The sequence below is a fragment of the Sturnira hondurensis genome, unplaced genomic scaffold (genome assembly GCF_014824575.4).
Source record: "Sturnira hondurensis isolate 20B ecotype Veracruz unplaced genomic scaffold, ASM1482457v3 Scaffold0004152, whole genome shotgun sequence".
NCBI classification, from domain to species: Eukaryota; Metazoa; Chordata; class Mammalia; order Chiroptera; family Phyllostomidae; genus Sturnira; species Sturnira hondurensis.
In genome coordinates this window covers 7,510,252-7,531,453 of record NW_028076783.1, presented here as the reverse complement: position 1 = coordinate 7,531,453, position 21,202 = coordinate 7,510,252, and the positions used below count along the sequence as shown (strand labels likewise).

Here is a 21,202-nt window from a genome sequence, read left to right as displayed (position 1 = left end):
CACACTCAGCCTGGCATCACATGACATATTATGTGAGCTCCCCAAAGGACCCTCAGCTGCACCAGGGCAGGGAGTTTGCTTCTTTCACTATTGAATCCGCAGCTCTTAAAACAGGACCTGGAATGTAGCCTGTTCTCAATCAGTATTTGTGGACAGAAAAAGAAGAAGGAAGAGGAGGGGAAGGAGGAGGAGAAGAAGAAGTAGTCCTGCAATGTAATGCTGTCATGTGTCCTGATGGACAAAACCTGAAGTTAAAGAATTCATTTCTAATTGTTAAAATGTGGAGCTCAGCCTGCTCAGAGGAAGAAGCGCTGGGGGACCAGGCGCTCTTCCCCTTGGTCCTAAAATGCCTTCTCTGTATGGAGCCCCGTGAGGGAGGGAGGTAGAGGGCACTGCCCTGGCCAGGGGAAACCAGGAAGGATACTGAGAGTGCCCAGGCCTCCCACCTGGAGCTAGCCTGACTCGGGAAGGATCTCCCCCTTATTCTGGAGGCTGTTTGCTGGCCTTGCATGAGGCTTTGAAGGCTGGGACATTCAGGAACTGTCCTGAAATTTCCCCTTTTCTGCATCCAGGAGGCCTGTAACCCTCAGGAACTGTCGATTGTCTAGGGAATATAAACAAAAGAACAAAGGCGAAAATCGAGGCATCAGAAGGGAGAGTCTCAGAGTAAACGGCCATAAAACCTGCTTGGCATGTAACTGTCCAGAGGGGTGTGCACACGCTGCAGAGGGGTCCCGAGAAACCAAGGAATTCCGCCCTGCGTCTCCGTGCCCGTACGTAAGAATGTTACAGAACAGGCATGTGTGCCGGGAGCTGGAACTTCTCGCAGAGCAAACTTGGTTGCCAAGCTTGCTTGCCTTTATTTACTTAAACATGGTCTCTTTTCTGAAAGGGCTGTGAATCAAGCATCTGGGGGCCAATGTTTTTACTTTTCAATCTGTGTGACATGTGGCAATTTCCTTCCCTGCTGCACGACTCAGTTTCTCTTTTTGTAGAGAGAGATCTGAGCTGCACTGGGGGATGTTTGCTGTCGAACTTGTCAGCGGCCTCAGAGGCTTCAGTTTTCTTCTGGCCTGGTCTCTCCCCCGACCCCTCCTCACCTTCTTTTGTGTTGGCAGATAAACTACTTCCAGCTGAGTTGGAATGGCATCCTCAGAATGGAGAATCATGCACTGTAAGCCTCAGTCACTGTGAGCCTCAGTCGCAGGCCCCGTGGTGAGGGGGTTGTCACCACTGGCCAACCCAGCATGTGGACCCGGGGGCCACTTTCCCCCTGTGGCACCAGAGCTAATGGGTCTGCACCACCTCTCTCTCTCTCTCTCTCTTTCTCTCTCTCTCTCTCTTTCTCGCTCTCTCTCTCTCAGCGATGATGCCACTGCCTGTTTTGCCAAGTGCCCCTACAGCATGTGACAGTGGTACACCCCAAGGAAAAAAAGCTGCCTGGAGGGTCCTGGGTCCTGGTCCTTGAGTGAGAAGGTGGAACTCCCTGGGGCTACAAGGGTCTCCTGCTCTGCTAAGTAGCGTCAACTGCCTTACCTGTGATATGGAACTAAGAACTCTGACCAACCAACTCAGAGGGCTTTTGTGAGAGTTAGATGGGAAATAGATTTGGAGGAAAGCCTTGAATCACTGCTTAGACCCTCAAGTCCAAGACTCTCAGCCACTGCTCTGACCTCCTGTCTCTCTGACATGCAGTTCTTCTCGGTGCCCATCCTGTTAGCCTTCCCACCAGCAGCAAAGCAGTGCTGAGCATGGGCTCTGGGCTCTCCCACTTACCAGCTGTGTGATCTTTGGCCAGTTAACTCCCCTCTCTGGTTTTCTGTTTCCTCATCTGAAAGTAGGGATGACCTAGAACCTACCCCAAGGGTTGCTGGGAGATAATGTGTGAAAAGCATCTGACCAGCACCTAAGATGTGTTAATTCCTGTTGTTATTAGTCTTTAGGGGTCTTTGAAGCCCCCGAATCTGTTGATGATAGCCCAGCCACCATTCGTAAGATCAGCATGAGACTCAACATTACCAATGAACGCTGAAAACATGGTTGGTTCCACAGGCGTGTCCACAGACCTTTGGAAGGCCTTGAGATCCTTTCAAGGGACCCAGGAAACCAAATCCACAGTGAAGACAACACTGCTTTGCCTTTGTCACTGTGTTGACATTCGTACCAATGGTGCAGAAGTGATGGCAGCAAAACTGCTGGGGCCTCAGCCTGAGTCCCGGCAGTGGCCCCCAACTCGCAACCACCACTGTGTTCTTTGGCAGAAAGGAAAATGCCTGTTTCACTTAACCCTGTTTTTCGAAGCAGTGCAGATTGTCAATTTTATTACATCTTGACCCTTGAGTATTCTTTTTAATATTCTAGGTGACAGTATAGAAGTACCTTAAGGTATAAGGACTTTGGTAGGCTCCGCAGTATGATAGCTGTCTGTAGAAAATGCATCCCTATAGATTTGCAGTAAGCATGAGCTGCCTTTGTCTGTCTGTCTAACTGACTGACTGACTGTTTTCCAGATGTGGGCATTCTGCAGACATTTTCTCAAAAATGAATGAAGTGAGCTTATTACCCCCACTGCCCATGTTGCCTATGATAAAGTGCAAGCTTTCCAGGGAATTTTGGAAGACTTGTATCTGCTATCATGAGCCTGTCAGCTTCCCAATACTTAGATATTTTTCTAATAAGATTGATTGTACTATTAATGAATGTGATTTTTTTATATTGTAGAATGGAATGTGTTAACATTTGGAAGATTAGCATGAGTCAGTGAATGAACATTTCTCCAATGACCAATGTGTGATGCTGCAAAATCATGAATAGTAAAAGATCCATTTTAAGTTAGGCCAATGGATAATATATAATAAAATATGAAAAACTCATTGATACCCACATTGTAACTAACTATTCAGAAACTACCACTTGTCAAGTTTTATAATAACACCAAAGAAGAATCCCTACAGTGATCTGCAAAGACCAACGAAATATCCCTCCATTTCCCAGCTCTGCGGCCTAGGACAGACTTTTTATTTACATGCTTTGACAAAACAACATATTCTAACAGATTAAATGCAAAATCAGACATGAGGAGCAATTTGTCTTCTAAGCCAGTTGTTAAAAAGACATGCAAGTATATAAAGCAATGTTATTTTTCTTGATATTATTTTTGTTTTTGAAATTTTTCATAAATATATGTTGTGTTAACATGTAATGGGGTTATTTTGCTACTTTTCAGTGAATTAATAAATCAGTATTTCTAAACTGATATGTTTTAAATTCTTATATGGTAAATACCAGCAGGTGTAACCCATATAAACAAAACCTATTTGTAGTCCTCAATCATATTTTTAAGAAAGTATAGAGATCTAAGACCAAGAAGTTTTAGAATTGTGACTAAAAATGTTTGAGAGAGATAGGCAGGGAGCAAAAGAGAGAAAATGGGAGCTCCCTGTGACAAGCACAGAGACTGACAGTCCCACTGCATTCTTGGTTCGTCAGCCCCCTCAGCAGGAACACTCTGGACCAGCCTGTCCAATGCTGAGCACCGAACTCTAACAGGGATGCTGACAAACTGAACACAGCCCCACAGAGTAACTGGACTATTAGAGACTGTGACAACTATGACCCACAGAGCAATCAAAATAAGTGGGTAAATTTGCCCTGGAGAAAAACAAAAATAAAAACTAATCTTATGGAATCATAATAGCTTTTTCAAATTTCTTGAAAGTTTGTCAGATAAAATTTGAACCATGAGGATGTACTAAAATGGTCCCAAATTTGTATTTTGCTTCACCAGAGTTTTTTGCTTGTTTGTTTGTTTAGTCTTTTCTCATTTCCTTCCTTTTTTTCTTTCCTTTTATAGTTTTACTTCATTTTCTTACTCTCCCTCCTTTTCTTTATTCGTTATTTTTCTCCTTTAATTATCCACAATATATAAAAAACATATTTTTCAAAAACTTTTATCTTTTCCTACTTAAAAATGTAAATGAAAGGAGGAGGAGGGGAAGAAAAAGGAGGGGAGGAGGAGGAAGTGGGGAAAGAGGAGGGTAGCTGATCAGCAAGTGAGTAGAAGGTGAAGAAGTGGAGAGAGCCCATGGGGATACATTACATGGCTTTAAAGGCAAGGAGAAAGGCGGGGTGGTAGCTGGTGGAGAACCCAGGCTAAATACTTGTTTCTTCCACTCGATGTTTATCATGACTTGAATGATGAACTAGACCAATTTCTCCTTACATGTACTACATACAATTGGTAAAAAATGCTCCTACTCGTCAGGAACCATTGAACTTCTGAGTCACTTGATTTTTCTAAGAATAAAGTCCCAGAAATAAAGATTATGAAGAATAACACAATATTTGATTTGTATACTAACAAGACTATAGTGATCTTTAGACTTATGGTGTATGGTTTATGTTTAATAATAGTAATAATAAAATTCTTATTTTATCATCATAATATCAACTAACATTTACTGATCCCTCATTATAAGCTATGCATTGTTTTAAAGACTTGACCATGAAGCTCATTTAATCCTCATAACAAGCCTATAAGTCATTATCCCCATTTTGCAGATTCAGAAACTGAGACGTAGAGAGTTAAAGTAACTTGCTCACATTCACACAGCAAGTTAAGTGTTGGAGTCAAGATTCTTCAGGAGTGTTACTCCCTGGGTTGTCCCAGGAAAAGAGAAGAACAACTACATTGAGAGGGTCAAGAACAGGAAAGGTGAAGTAATTCTGAGGTTGCCAGGATACTTTCATTTCAGAAAAGTTCTGGCATGAAAGGGGAACAAACTGGTCCTTAGGTACTCTCAGTTCCTTTTTCCTACTGGCTCAGGAGCAGACAATGGTTTTCCCTGAGCCAAATACTCTAGGCCCCGCTGGCACTAACCACATAATTGTGTTCTTTGAAATTCTAGCTGTCTGATGGCTGGAGCATGGAGGTTCAACTGAAGAACCGAGAGGAGAGCTGAAGAGCAGAATGCAAAGTCTTTCTTATAGATGGTCCTTCCGATTTGATTCCATATCTGCACATGCCTATCTTTATACCATTTACTGAGTGCCTTCATGCTCATTATCGAATTTACTGTTCACAACAACCCCAAGGCAGACACAAAGGCATCGTGACCTCTGGATATTTTGCACATCTTGTTCCCTCTTCTTGGAACATTCTTCCTCCCCAACCCACCCCCTGTCTTATGTTATTGCTTAGTCATCTGGTTTATGATTTCTTATGTTTTGGTCTACAGAGTTAAGAGAGAAAAATAGAGTCTCAAACAAATATCTTTATTTGATTCTGGACTAGATGAGACAGTAATCTATGTCTCTCTTTAAAGGGAATAAACACCCATATCAGTCCCTCCTTGGCTGGGCCTTGTGTCAGTTAAGGTTCAGTTTGGGGTAGATTCATTGTGAGGATTATGGAATAAGAAAATTATAAAAATTAGACCTAGTACAATTCTGGGAGAAGCTGGGGAAGTAAAAGTCTTGAAGGCCTATTTGAAAGATCGGAGAAGGAGTTAGTCACAGTGAATCTGAAATGTGAAGCACCTGCAGCTGCCAAAGTGCGCTCACAAAGGGATAGTGCATGACGAGATCTGTGGGATACCATTACCTCTCTGAGGCTGCTGCCTCTGGGGGTCCAGGGACGAGGTGGCAGGCCCAGGGCTGCTAGATTTGATGGGGAAGAGCGGGATGAGCTGAAACCTACCAGGTAGCTCTGTGCTTGTCTCCTCATCTGACCACAATGACCTTTGGAGAGTAATCGTGGCTACTGTTTTACTTCTGCTTTCAAAACTTTGTACAAGTTCCTATTTTGTTCACCTCTAGCCTGGAACCATAAAGGGAACCATATGAAGTTCCCAACTAAATCAAGTTGACACAGCAAAAACCTGTACATGCTCTTGAGAAGTAATAGGCAAACTAAAGTAAGGGTCACTCACAGGGGAAGAGATGTCACATTAAAATCACCTTGACTCCTCTGAAGTCTCCCACATGCTCAGTTTGTCATCAAATTCTCTAGCTTTGACTTCCACAATGACACACTCATTAATGACTTCTCGTCTATCACTATGATCATCAACCATGTTCTGATTCTCATCTTTTTCTTGGAGGTTCAATGTTTTTCAAGTCCTCCATTCACACAGTGCTCCCCAGCCTATGCATCCTTTGCACTTGATACTTCTCCCTAGAATACTCTTCTCCTTTATACCTTAGGTTTCCATTTACCTGTATTCTGCTGTGTATAATGTGCACCTACATTTTAGACCCAAACTTTCAGGAAAAAAACAAATGTTTTAATTCTTTAATTCAATTATTTTATTTATTTATATTTAGAAACAAAATTTATTATCATATTTCAAGGTGTTATTTTGCATATGGATATTGTTATTCCTTTCTATAGTTACACTTTTAATGCATAAGTATAAATAAAAGAATCAAAAACATTTATATAAATACAAAATTAGTACCACCCATGTACAGTGTGCATCCTTATTTTTCCCTCAGAAATTTGGTGGAAAAGTGTGCATTATGCATGGTAAGATGCAGTAAATACTACTTCTTTCTGGAGGAATGTTTGGGTCCCTCTAAAAATCCGAGTTAGCAGCTTCTCTACTCTAGCATTTATTATACTTTAAGTATTATTAATTTTCTGTCCTTCTCTGCATCCTCACCAACTAGTGCCTTGCATATAAGAGCTCAAGAATTGTTAGGTGATTGACAGAGTGAATGAAAAAATGAGCGATTGAATGAATGAGTAAATGAATAATAAGTCTCTCCATTTCTAGTATATCTTCTCTTTGATGTCCTCTATGTTCTACATTGAAATTAGTCTTTTTGAAACCCTGAACTTCTTCAGTGGGCTTGTCATTACCAGTGGACTAAAGTTCAAAGACTTCTTCTGGCTATTCAAAAACCACCACCCATGATCCTAGCCTCTGTTTGCTACACATCTCCCATCAACCTCTGCGTGCTTTCCTGCATGCAGCCAAACTGAACTGTAGGTTCTTCCCTGACAGAGAGTGATTATTTGCAACAATAATTTCAAACAGACAGCTTTTATTTATTAAGCATATATGACATACTAGGCACATGAACATTTTATATACAATATATTATCTTATACAGTAACAATCACAATAAGAGATGAGAACCCATTCCTCATTATAGACATGAGAACATTAAAGTTGAAAGAGGATAAGTGACCTGCCCAAGGTCACACAGCTAGTAAATGATAAAAACCAGTATTTAAATTCATATATTACCTGACTCCAGAGTCAAGATTATAATCACTTCACTGCGTTGCACCCTTCTGTAAGAGGTTCTCAATAACTGTTTGTTTGTTTAAATGATTAATTAGGTGCTTCAAAAACTAAATACTTTGAATAGTTTATCATTTAAATTCTCAAACAGCACTATTATGAAAGAACTATTATTTCCAGATTACAGATGACAAAAGTGAGACCCAAAAAGGTAAAGTAACTTATCCTAGGTCACACAGAGCAAAAGGGCAAACCTGAACTTGAACCCTGATCTGTCTGCCTACAGAGCTGGAGGAACTAATTGCTGTCAGAATCACTACAGCTGGAATAGCTACTAGTTACCCTCTTGTTTAAGCATCCTCAAAGTAAGGGGACAATTCTCAGGGAGGTTAAGTGACAGGTCCTGGTGGTAGTAAACCAAGACTCTGGCTTACTGTCTAGCATGTTTTCCATCATAAGATCTGTCTCCGTCCCTGACAGAAACTGATCCTAGACTATGGCATGATAAGAGCCAAGTCCAGCCCACCAGACAGCAGAGAGAACACCCGCTCCTCTCAGTCTTTGCTCACTCTGTATACCCTCTCCCTGTTAAAATTCAACTTCACCCTTCTGGTCCTCAAGCCATCTGTTTCCTGTTTTCAGAATATAGAGAAAAGTGAGCCAGAGAGATACTGTGCCTGCCTTCCAGGAGCTTCAAAATAGAGAGGGACAATGATGATGGGAACACGGTGACCATTCAACAAAGGCTCCCTGAAAACAAGCACACAGCCTTTCCATTCAAGCTATGGAGCCAGCGGGTCCTGACAGCTGTGTGTTTATCCTGAGTGAATTTTAGAGAACACTATCACCTTCCTGGAGGAATTATCAGAAGAGTTGAAATGCTGCAAGAGAAGGAGTTAATGGCCTTGCAGAGACTAGACATTGGGTGGAGCCAAGGTGACTCATGAACACAGGGAGGCAGGAAAGGCATTTCAGAATAAAGAAACAGTGGTTGTTTTTCTCATTTATTTAATCACTTCTTTTTTCCAAACATACTTAAGATGCACCAAGTGACCCAGGAATTGAATGAGAGTTTAAAACAGTGGAGCTTAACCTAGACGAGGGTTGGGAGAGAATTTTATGCTGAGATCTGAAGCTAGGAGTTGGGGTAAAGACAGGGCTAGCATTCCAGGTGGGTGCAAATAGCAGGTGCAATAGCCCTGAAGGTGAGTGAGAACACAGTACACTGGAGGGACCAAAAGCAGGTTATTGTGCACAGAGCAATATTATCATGACATAAGATAGTGGATTGGTTAACAAGGACTAAATCACGGAAAGACTTCAGTTTGCTTTATGGATTTTTATAATTAGGATGTGACACTTTACAACTTGACCTGCAAATTCTTTCATACTCTTTCTATTGAAAGGAGCTCTAGGTCACTCACCTTAAATCTAGGTTTTGTGATGCCGGATCAGATTCTGGGCTCAGGTCTCAAGAAGTAGCAGCTTCTACTTCCTGCCTTTTGGAACCCAGCCCCCATGTTGTGAGGAATCCCAAGCAGATCCTGGAGAAACCCACAAGGACAAGCCACATGGGCAGGAGCTGAGGTCTCTCAACCTTAGCCCCAGGTGAGCTTGCGGCCGAGAGCCAGCACTAACTTACCAACTGTAGGCGTGAGCCATCTTGGAAGTAGATTCTCCATCACCTCATCAAGCCACTTCAGCTGATGTTGCAAGGAGAAAAGATGAGCCTTCCCTGCTGAGCCCTGCCCAAATGGTAAATTCTTGATATAAACAAATGATTGTTATTGTTTTCAAGATACCAGAGTTTGGAGTACAGTCATGCATTGCTTAACCAGGGGGGGTATGTTCTGAGAAATGACTCATTAAGCAATGGTGCTGTCCCTGTGTGAACATTATAGCACGCCCTTTTGCAAAACTAAATGGTGCAGACTACTACACAATTCGACTACGTGGTATAGCTTGTTGCTCCTGGGCTCCAAGGCTGTGCAGCATGTTACTGTACTGAGTACTTCAGGCAATTATAACCCAGTGGTATTTGTATATCTAAACAAACATAATAGGAAAAGTATAATATAAAAATATTTTTAAATGATCTACTTGTCTAAGTGACTTACCATAAATGGAGCTGCAGGACTGGAAGTTGCCCTGAGTGAGTCGGTGAGTGAGTGGTGAGTGAAGGTGAAAGCCCAGGACAGTACTGTGCACACTACTGCAGACTTTGTAAACACTGTCCCACCAGCTCTCCCCCTGCTTCCTTCCAACATGGTCAAAATAGAACATTAAAGCTGTCAGTGCTGCTTCATGAACCAGGATGTGGGCTGGATTGATTGGAAACATTAACGAGAAACTGGCTGGGTAATAGTGATGGTCAGAAGAGAGTAAAAGGTGGCCTGAGGATCAGTAAGAATAAAAAAAAAAAAAAGAAATCAAGTGGAGAGATAAGGGAACATGGCGGCCTGTCACGGCAGTGGGCTTTGGGCTGTTGCCTATTGCAGATGAGCAAAACTAACTCAATAAAACATCACCATGTAGGAGTCAGACCTTTGTGCTTAGTTGAGAGCAGCAGGCTCAGTGGTCTGAATGGCTAGGATTCCTGCTGGAACTGGAGACTGCTTTTTAGGATTTGTTTCAGTGAATTTAGGAAACTTTTGCCTGGAAAAAGTCTGAGATGTTGAAGTCTTCAGATTTGGAGCTTAGAAGCTCTCTACTCCAATCTCACTGCCCCTCAGGAGTAAGGCGCTCCTCTCAGCTTCCTGTGGAATCAATAAACTGGAGAAGCCAAGAGGGCCATGCCAATTCCAAGATGGAATTCTGAAATTCCAGTTTCCTGGCATCTTCTTCAGCCCCACTGTCCCTCCTGCAGTCAGCCCCTCTCCCCTCTCCCCTGGAGTCCCAGGAGTCCCTAACCTCCCAGGTTCATGCCTACTAGTCTCCATGCACAGGGCCATCCGAAGGGTTCTTCTGGCCTGTCTTGGATTTCATTCCAAAGTCCATTAAGGGGTACAAGGCCATGAGACCTGGCACTTGACCAGCTGTCCAATACCTTCTTTGGCTTCCTTGCTCCTCCCACGGTCCAATCACATCCGCCTTGTCGAACGTGCCAGAGACCATGTAGGGGGCTGGATGAGAAGGCTGCTCCACACCTCATCGTTAGCCCAAGCACCCTTCTTCCATCTATTCAACACTCTTAAAACCATCCCCTGGCCATCACTTCCGGGAAGCCTCCCCTGAGAGTCCCTGCTCTGTCTTCTCCTTCTGGTGTTACACTTCTTTCACTGTGTATGTCACACAGGGCTGTATGTATTCACCTGTTAAAAGTCCAGATGCTGGGGTTATGTCTTATTCATCTCCATCCTAAATTCTTTTCATGGCATTTGGTGCGTGGTACACTCCCTGCAAGGTTTTGATGGCTCGACCTTTCAAATTGGAACTCTATCATTATCACTGAACTATAACCTACAGGAGACCTTCTTCTTCCTGTTTCTGTGCACACATGAGTTAACCAACTATAGTGACAAACATAACTAAAAATCTTATAATTGCTCTATAAAGGCTATTTCATTTAATCCTGGCGACAAGAAGCTGGACTGATAGTGACCTCTCTCAAGCCCCCAGACCCACCCACAGACCAGCACAGAAGTCTAAAAATAAGATGTGGGGGGAATACTAGAGCTTTTTTTTTGGTATTTTTTATTCAGGTTTTTTAAAGTTTTACTTTTAATGTTTTATAATGTACTTGATAATACCTTGGTGCATGTATGCAATTTACAAATAAGGAAATACACATATAATGTAAGGGTATTTAAAATTATTTCACTGACAGAGCACATGTTCCAAAAAGTTTGGAAACATTGTGGCAGGGAGCACAGCTCCACACCCCAGCACTTGTGCGAGGAAGGCGGTGCTGTCTGCCAGTCAAGGGGCAGGGAGCATATTTTACAGTGTGGCGACAAATCCCTGGCTGGGTCACGAGCCTGTGCTCAGTTCTCATCTCCCTGGTTTTCCTATTCCTCCTTCCCAATTATCAGTCATGGTAGTAGCAGCAGTCAGCATGTACTGAGTGCTTGTTCTGTGCCAGGCCCTGTGTTAAGCATTTTCATGCATTACTTCATTTAATACTCATAATAACTCTATGAGATGGGCACTATAATCCTCGGTTGACAAATGAGGAAAAGAAAGTGAGAAAGCAAGCCCAGGGTCACAGTGGCAGAGCCAGGATTCAGTCCCAACTGAAGGGGCTCCTGGAATAAGGAGGGTGGAGCTGAAGGTCAGTTCTGGATTCCAACACAGACTTTGGTATTTATTAGGAAGGCTGCACAACAGTGTCATCTCAGTTCAGTGACAAGTGGTTTTAATGTTAGTCTAAGCCATACAATGGCACCCCCAGCCAGAGGCAAATGAAACATGATGCATACGGGATACTGCATTTCTGAAGGATGTTGTACACCTCACACTACCAATGGGAAGCCATTCTTATAAACAGCATAATCCTTCACCACCACAACCCTGCCACCACCCCGTCATGGGAAGGCACCCAAAATCATTAGCCATGAGTGCATCCGTGTTTGGAGCAAGCCTCAAATAAAAAGCGCAGTAAACCAGAGTGCCTTGCCTTCTCATGGTACAACCTCACCACACTGTTTACTTAACGCAACAACTGGGAGAAGGCTGGGCAGGTGAAGGATCTCCCAAAGAAGGCAGCAAAACCACCCCCAGAGCTCTGGCAGTGGCTCTGACAAACTGCTTCCAGCAGCCCCGACACTGGTCCCGGGCATCGCTCTTCACCTTCTGGCCACTGATAATATCCTTCTTCACTTCATATCTCAAGACTCCCCCGCCTCGGGGTCCCAGTCCCTCAAGGGGACCACCAGGCAAGCCTCACCTTCCCCCCAGTATCTGTGTCTCACACAGCGTTACCAGCTTTCCCATCCCACCACTGCCTGTTGGCATGTGACACCACTCCACTCCACCCAGGAAATTCTTAGCAGGGAGAGAGGAGGTCAGCAAACCCCAGAGTCCTCAGGAATGATGACACAATGACTTGGCCAAGGTCACTCTGTGACAGAATTAAAAAGGAAACTCAAGCTTTGTGTCTATCTACTGGCATGTGTGGAGGATCCCGCCAGGTTCGGACCTGACACGGACGCTGCTGGAGTGCCAGGTGCATAATGTCCTGGAACAGCTGAGCTGAGATCAGGTTTACTCTTCTCTTTCCCTCTTCTCCTGGAGGCACGTGGTCTGGCTAGGGCTGCAGCAGCCTTTTCCCAGGCATTCAAGTGCAGCCTGATTTATTTCTGGTGCCCCGGTTACGGCCAGCCAAGAAACTCGGCGAGGAGGACACCTCATCCTGCTGCCTGGAATAGAATTAGGAAGTGTTTTGTCTTCCAGTGAGCCCAGGCTGTGATTGCAACAAGTCCCAGAGTGAACACGGACCAAGATTTTCTGTAGAAGGGAGTGGAGAATTTAGGTGGTTAGCTAGAAGAGGATGAAAAATGAAGAAAATTCTGGTGTCTGACTTGTATTGCTTTTAACTGGAGACCCTCGAGCTTGTTTTTTTTTTAAGATTTTATTTATTTATCTTTAGAGGAGAAGGGAAGGAGAGAGGGAGAGAAATATCAATGTATGGTTGCCTCTGGTGTGTCCCCTGCCGGGAACTGGCCTGCAACCCAGGCATGTGCCCTGACTGGGAATCGAACCGCGATCGTGTGGTTCGCAGGCCCGCGCTCAATCCATTGAGTTACACCAGTCAGGGTTCAAGCTTGTTTTTATGTTCGTAGGATTGATCTCATTGAGGACAGAACATGAAGGTATGAAGAGAGAGGGGATGATTTTGGAAAAAATTCCTTAGAAAAGAGAGGAGTGGGTGGAATCCTGAGTGTGAGTAAAAGGGGCTTATCTTTTCTTAATGGGAAAACAATACTTGGGGCAAAAAAAGAAAAAAAAATCACTTTGGGCAGGACTGTTCCGAGCATCCCTGGCCATAGTAGGCTTTTCCAATCATTGTGGCAACAAAAGAAAAAACGTCCCACACATATCCCAATGCTCCACATGGGACATCACACTGCTCCCTAAAGAAGCTACTGGCAGCTTCCTATCTTCTCCCTCTCCCCTGACTGCCCACCACTGGGAATCTGAGCTTCAGGACAGGGTAAGAGGATGAAGAAAATTGAGAAAGGGTGATGCAGCAAAGCTCCGGGGACCCAGCAGCCAACAAAGCCCAATGGCAAAGCTACTCTGCAGGCTGCCTAAAAACCATGGCAACCTTCCAGCTGGAGCAGCTGCACCTGAACTTGAGGATTTAATGGTCCATGGCTCTGCTTCTCTTTATGATACAAAGCTTGCAGCATCCACAAGAACAACTAGACAACTTGGTAAAATGCAAGATAGAAAATTAATCTGTCTGAAGTGTTCCATCCCGCGGAACAGTCAACTGGGGTCTACCTGAAACGGATGAATAGGGATGGGAACAAGAGGTGCGAAGAAAGGCAGCAAGACAAAGGATTCTGATCAAGCTGCAAATTTTATTTTAGGCGGGGCTGTTATATAGGGGGCAGGGGAAAAGGGGAGGTGGTCCTGATAGGTTGTCCTGTGCATGCTCACTGCATGCTCATGGCGACGGTTGGTGGGTGGGCGCGTGATCAGCATCTTGATTGGTAGTTAGTACTCGTGATCAAGGGATGCCCACAAGGGTGGGGGCTACCTGGCTTGGCTGCAGTATCCTGTTTGGGGCTGCCTCAGCCAAGCCCTCCTGGTGCGATTTTCTTCATGGATTGCATTCACCGTCTTTAGGCCCCGACACTGAAGTCATCAAACAGAGTACTAGGACTTGAGGGACCAAGATTCTAGAGAGCAGACAAGCCTCTTCTGTGTTACAATTTGGGCATTTGCTGAGTCTCAAGCTATCAGAGCAAGAGGCTAAAAGGCCAAGGTAAAGGTGTTTGAAAAGCTCAGCAGAGATTTTAGCAATCTCACTGTGCTGGGGAAAAAAATTGATGTCCAGTAGGAGGCAGGACAGACAAGGTCCTGATAAACCACCTCAGGGTCTCACTCAGAACCCCTGGAGGCCCTGTCCTAGGGGAAGAGGTGAGGGAGAGGGCCAGCAAACCTAACAGGGGCTGAAATGCAGCCTGGACTTGGCTGAACCCCCAACTGTATTGAATGCAGCTAACCACCTGGCGGAATAACACGTGCATTGGCAACATTCCATGCACTGAATACACTTTGCATACCAAGAAACAAACCCAGGAGAAAAAGGACACTAGAAACCAATTCACAGTGGTGCAAATATCAAAATTATCAGACAGATTTTCCAATAACTGTGATTAATATGCTCAAGAAAGTAGACAACATACTGGAGAATTTCACCATGGAATTGAAATCTATAAATAAATCAATGACAGAAGAGATACTCACTGCTCTGTGACATTCCCTCCATGTCTCAGCTCTAGCTGGGGTATCCATCCACTCCAGTCTATGGAATGGGGTGGGGGGGGATTTGTCCCAGTTTCATAAGGTGCTCTAAATCCCAGCTTTCTCCTCTACTCTCCAAATACGACTTTGGAGCGCTGGTGAGGAGACCTTCAGCTTCACTTGAGCTGTGATTCTCAAACAAATGTCCAAACAACCCTGGGATTTCATGGACATGAATTAAGGCCACTGAGGGAGAGTAGAGGCTCAAGGGCTCATTTCCACCTATGGCTGATATTGCTGCCCTGCAAGGAGCTCATCTAGGTCCTTTAAACCCACCAGCCAAATCCCCTTTATAACCTTCTCAATGAACAGTCAGATGCCCTGGCCTTCAGTCCCTTGGGGGCCGGGCAGCCCCACAGTTTATGGCAGCTCATTCTTCTTTCCCTGAGACTCCACCTTCCAGTGCCTCCCCCAGGGTTCTGTCATCAAGAGTCAAAACCTGCTGTTCACATAGTTGTTTGTGATCTGATCCTGCCTGCCTCTTGGTCCTCATCCCTGTCTACTCTTACACTCTGCATTACAGCCACACCAAATTTCCTTCAGATCTTCACTGGCTTTACACATGTGATCTTGCATCCAGAATGCTCTTAATGTCCTTCTAACCTTTGCTACAATAACAGGTCTCACCCTGGATTGCACCTGCCCAGTTGCTTGTCTATCTGAGGCCATGCAGAGGTAGAAGCCATTCATTGCCTGTGCTGTTCATTGGAGGCTTAGAAGCTGATACTGCCTGGTGCATTCTAGGGGCTTAATAACTGTGAATGAATGGTGAAGGCCCTGGCCCCATTCCTATCACACAGGAGGCACTTATGTGTTATTTCTTGATTTGAGCACAGGGTTCTGAGTCCAAGGCCCAGCACAACACCTAGATCTGTCATCAACTCTGGGACTACTGGTGACAGGAAAGTCACTTCCCTTTATTGGGCTTATTTCTCTGTCTGTAAAAGAAGAGTACTGGGCTAGTCCCCAAATGGCCCTTCCAGCTTTCCTTTCTGTCCTCCTGTGCTTGGGGACACCAATGTCAGCTAGGCACTCCTGGCAGCAAGGATGAGAGAGACCCGGAGCCCTGTCCCACGGTGCTGGCTGCCAGCCTCACTGTGAGTCTGCTGTCTGCAGCCAGCCTGAGACTTGCTGGTAACTTACAAGAACATTCTGAGAAAATGCAAACTTCACTCTTCATCAAAAGGGGTGAGACCTGGGGAGGAGACAGGCCTGAAGCCAAATCTCAGGTAAAAGGGCTTTAGTCCTCTGGGCTCATGTATACTTCCTTCCCAAAGAGAGGCCTCATGTCTAAAAGGCATAGCCAGTGACTCCAATCACAGCACATCCTCCCCATTCCTCCTCCCTTGTGCCATTTTTTCTTGGCTAGGTCCCACTGTGGCCAAAACAAGTTTAGAATAAGCTGCCCATCTGAAAGCTAGACCTTTAAGCAGCCTGTGTGTGAATTGGTAGATGGAAGTACACTCTTCCGGAAAACACAAGGCCGAGTCTACATCTGCCTCTGCAGGGAACTACTATCATCTATGATGCAACCCTGTTGGTATCCCCGTCCCTCTCTGTGCCTCAGTTTCCCCACATGTGACATGGGGGTATTCTCCAATTGGCCTCGGGATCAAACATTTCCGAATTCTATGACAGCTTTGAGAGTGGTCCCTGACTACCCCCAAAATCAAGCCCAGGGGAACGGGGACTGTGATAGGGGTCTTGTTTTCCACTTCAGTGCACTTCCCAGTTGTTTGATGGGGCTTTCACCCATCTGAGCTGAGCCTCCAAATGGTCCTGTGGAACCAATTAAGAGGCACATAGAATCAACAATTTAATTTATGTGTCTTATAAAACATTTGGCTTCCAGGCTTATAAGACAGGGTCAGAGGAACATAGTCCTTTATTGAATAAGTACAATCTAAAAATATCCTTTACTGAGACAGATGGGGCAAATTAAAGGGACACAGCTTAATCATCAGGAGTTCCAGACACTGAACCCTGCTCAGCCACAGTCTCAGTCATGTGGCCTTGGGTGGGCACCTCTTCAGCTTGACCTCATTGTTGTCTTCTGGGCAGTGGTATCACTAGGTTCTCCTTGACTCTGTTTTTCTGGTAGAATACGTCTTCTCAAAGTTGTGTGGGGCTTTCCTTGGTAGATGTGGGCAATCTTTTTTTTGTGGTTTGGTTTGCTGTTGTCGGTGTTCTTGTTCTGCTTATCTTGCTATGTCCAGTGTGGTCAATGCTTCATGCAGATAGTAGCCAAGAAACATTTCTCATAGGTCAGATCAGACATTCACATCTCGGTAGGCACATGAGTCACTCACTTTTACTCATATATCATGAGGTTAATGCAAAGAAAGGCTCATGGTGCAGCTGAAACCTTGTTGCTCTACTGCAAGGTCACACCCTGCTCACAGCTCCTGACTGATCCCCAGTTCCACTTCTAAACCAGAGATGGACCCCACAGGGAGTCTGAGATCTGGTTGGTGTCCCCCAAACACTTGCCTAGAAAGTTATCACTAATTGATCAATTTTCTAAATCCTATGAGGGGAAAGTAAGACCCAGAGTCATGTGGCTTTCATGAAAACACAATCAAAGCTTCCTGCGAGTGATGGGAAAATGCTTGACAAGGTTCTCCAAAGGTCTCTAGAGGGTTTCTTTCTGCAGGTATGGCCTTTAAAAATTGTAGGGAATGACATGCTCCAAAATATGACTGGTGTGCCCATATACATTCCGCATATACATATTTTAAGGCAAATTTTTTACAAATATCAATACTTTTAATTTTTTTACCATAGGTTACTTGCAAAACAACTCACAACAGCCCATAACATCATTTGCGTTACGAACTCCACCTGAAATTTGAGTTAGTGAGTTCCCAGAGCTGGGCACAAGGAACATTCTCCAGAGCACCTGGAACTGGGGTTCAGTTAGAAAGCACATAAAGCTCATTGAGAGAGACAAGGCCTGTGGATTACTGTCAGTTTCTCATAAACATGATCTTCACCATTAAACCCAACAATTTAAGGACTACATATTTGCCCAAGGGAAATAAAAACATTTGCAAAAACAAAGCAAAACAAAACAAAACAAAAACCCCCAAAACTGGTACGTGAATATTCAGACAACTTCATCTAAGTGGTAAAACACAGGGAGAGCCAAGACGTCCATCGCAGAGGGGTTCATCAGGCTGTGGTACATACAATGCCGTGCTTCTCGGCAAGTAAAAGGATTGGCCTGCATTACATACAACATCAGAGATAAACCCCCAAATGTTATGGTGAGGGAAAGTAGCCAGACACCAAAGGACACATTCTGGATGATCCTCTTTGTATGATATTCTAGAAGAAGCCAAACAACCCATAGTGAGAGGAAGCAGGCCAGTTCTGCTGTGGGTGCCAGTGGAAGTGGGGAGGAACAGCGAAGGAGCACAGGGCACCTTCCTAGATGGAACTGTTTCACACCTTAATTAGGGCAGTGGTCTAACAAGTGTATTCATTGTCAAAATTCATCAAAATGTATGCTAAAAACAAGCACACTTTATTATGTGGAACTCACATTTAAATAACGTTGATTTTACAGGGCTTGTTTGTTTGTTTCATCACCAAGCTAAACAGGAAAAGTGCTTTAGAGAAAGAAGACGAGTGCTGATTTGAAACAGGGATCCCAGTTGAGTGTTCAAAGCACAGACGTCCGGAACAGCAGGTACTTTTCCTAAAACAAGCTGCTTCTTCCAAGAGCACACTGGAAAGGGAAGTTATCGGGACCGATCTGAAAAATCAAATCAGTTGATTTGAGTCCTTGATTGATTGGTTGAATGACTGATTGATAGACTTATTGACTGATCGATCGATTGGAAAATCAACTCCAGAGCTGTCAGTGGGTGACAGGAGGGGCCAGACTTATTTGTGGACTAAACAGACACCCTGGGCCAGCACTTCTCAAATTATCTGTGGTGAAAGACTAGCTGTTTTTGTTGTTGCTGTTGTCCGTTTGCTTTATTAAAATTTAAAAAATTACATATTCTAGAGGTCACAGTATGCCAGGTCACTATGAAAGTCTCTAAACACCTCCCCTGTGTGTGTGCTGGCCTGGTCGCAGACCTAGCAAACATGCAGGGGCTGGTGCAGATAGATGCTGGACACTGCCCCGAGGGCTTCCAGAACTGCTTGGGGAGAGACTGAGGTCTCGTGTGAGCAGAGAGGCAGGAGCCAAAGACGATGGATGTGGCCTTGTTTGCACACAGTGGATGGTGAGGTCTGAAGAAATGTACTCATGAAGGTTTCAGAAAAGTGACATGAGGTGAACCAAGCACTGTTGTGGAAAGATCCCTCTGGGCAGTGCACACAGGTCATGAGGGACAGAGCAGCCTGAACCATGGGATGCACAAGGCGACTATTGCCCCCAAACAAGTGGGAGATGACTGGGATTTGAAATGTTATGGCAGCTGCAGAACTGGAAAAGAGAGTGGAGACCAGAGGACTAGGAAGGGATGCACAGTGACTGGTAGCAGACTGGGGAGGAACCTGGGGCAGGGGGCAGTGAAGACAGGGTCAGAGCGGGTGCTTTGAGACAGAGGAGGAGGGTATTCTGAGGAACGAGAAGAAATGGGAGGAAGCTGGTGTCTGGGATCCCCGTTTGCTCTGGGGAACAGGATATGGACTCCTGGGTGTGCCTGGGCAGCCTGGGCCCATGGTGTTCCAAGGGCTGGCTCTGCCCACTTTGGTCTCTGGCCCAGCAATCCTTGACCCACTGTCACCCACAGCACCACCCACAATGCCAGAGGGGGTGGGGCAAAGCTCAGGCATCAAAATGGGTGCCATTTTCTGTGCCTGGCCCGTCGCCTTCCTCCCACTAGTAATCACCTGTAGCTCCTCCTCCTCTTCCAGGCCTGGCACAGATGCCTTCCCCTGCAGAGTAAATTCCCCTCCGGTGGGCTGCCCTGGCACTCAAAGGGATCAGAGCACAGGAGCACACCTCAGGGCAGCTGCTTCTCTGGTGGTCTGCCCACCACTCTATAGCGTCACCTTAGGGGTTGTACTCAACTCCTTTTTCACTGCCCTTTAGCACTGAGCCTAATGGAGGCCCCATGTGATGGGCTCGATAGGTGTGGAGTGAATGAGAGCCAGAGGTCACATGATACACTCCCTCTGCTACAGAAATGGTAGCCATTATTCAAAACCTCCAGCTTCCTCAATCCCAAATGCTATGAGGGCTCCTCTCTGAATGAAAAAACAACTGGTCTCCCAGCAGGGTAGAACTTCTCTGGGTTTAGTCAACAATGCCCACAGCACTCTCACCTTTAAAAGGCTGTACACTAGAAGCTGGACTGAGCTGGATCAGACTGGTGAACTGGGAAGTTACCACCTTTTGTGGGAGAACAGGAATCGAAAGAGAAGCTGGGTCATTCATTAATCCTTCAAATCTGCAGGTCCTGAAGTCACTGGTGAGACTACAAAGTGAGGTGGAATTATCACAGCCCTGGAGATGGAAGCTTGGTTTTGGTGTGGGGTTACCCACCTCTGGGCACAGGAGCAGCTGGCCAGAACAGCCTGCACCTTCTGACCCAGTGTAGTCTGCTGGGTGGATGCCTTGCCACCAAGGGTGTTACGTGCTTTGAGTATCACCTCTGCCCACATGCTTTTAAGAGAAGGATCTACCCCAGTGATTTTCGAATCCAGAGAGGAGGCTTTGGCAGCTCAGAGGAAAGTCACAAGAACAATCAAGTTGCAGAGATTTTAGTTGGAAGCTGGAATTCCTGGATGTGAAATGTTCAGTAGTACAACCAGGACAGTCCTGGGCAAACTGGGATGGTTGGTCAGCCTAGTTGGAAGGGACTTTTGAAATTATTGCCTAACCCTCTTTCATAAAGTAGTCCCAGAGAGGGCGCTGGGCCTGCAGCCCAGGTCTCCCACTCACTCTGCAAGCCTTTCCTCCACGGCCATTGCTGTCAGCATCCTCTGGCCCGTCGCCTTCTTCACTTCCATGACTATAGCTACTTACCCGATGCCACCCTCAGCAGGGGACCATCCAGCAGCCATGCAACTGGTAGTGTTAGACGTCAGGGACGTGGCCGGCTCCACACTCCTGTCCCCATGATAGGAGAGGGGCCAAAGTGAAGAGATCTCTGCAAGAGCCACGGTGTACCCTGTAGTCCCTCTGCCCTACAGAGGCAGGCAATGTCTCCAGAACTCCTCTGACTTGACCTCTGGGAGCCTCTGTCCTCTAAGTAAAGAAATGTCCTTGCCCTAAGCCTAGACCCGTGGGTCTGCTTCTCTCTTCCCTTTGGGTCCCCACCTATACACAGAATCTCAAGAGGAATGAAATCCTTTCCCAGGGCCTTTCTTACCACACAGATGGGTGAAAGGAGAGAGATTAATGCACAAAGGGAAAAACTCAGTGACGAAGGGGACTGCAGATGGCCCCTTTGGGTATCATCTCCTCTCAGTCCCTGTAGGGCCGAGCACTTAAGCAGGTGAGCTATTCCCCTACC

General features: G+C 45.3%; 1 long non-coding RNA gene across 1 annotated transcript; it reads right to left on the bottom strand.

The window, feature by feature from the left end:
- Window positions 1–246: 246 nt before the first annotated feature.
- On the bottom strand, window positions 247–5,708 carry LOC118986215 (uncharacterized). The gene is made up of 2 exons (XR_005066323.1): window positions 5,603–5,708; window positions 247–604 (listed from the first exon to the last, which is right to left on the bottom strand). It is a non-coding gene; the product is annotated as an uncharacterized LOC118986215 (long non-coding RNA).
- Between the last annotated feature and the right edge of the window lie 15,494 nt (window positions 5,709–21,202).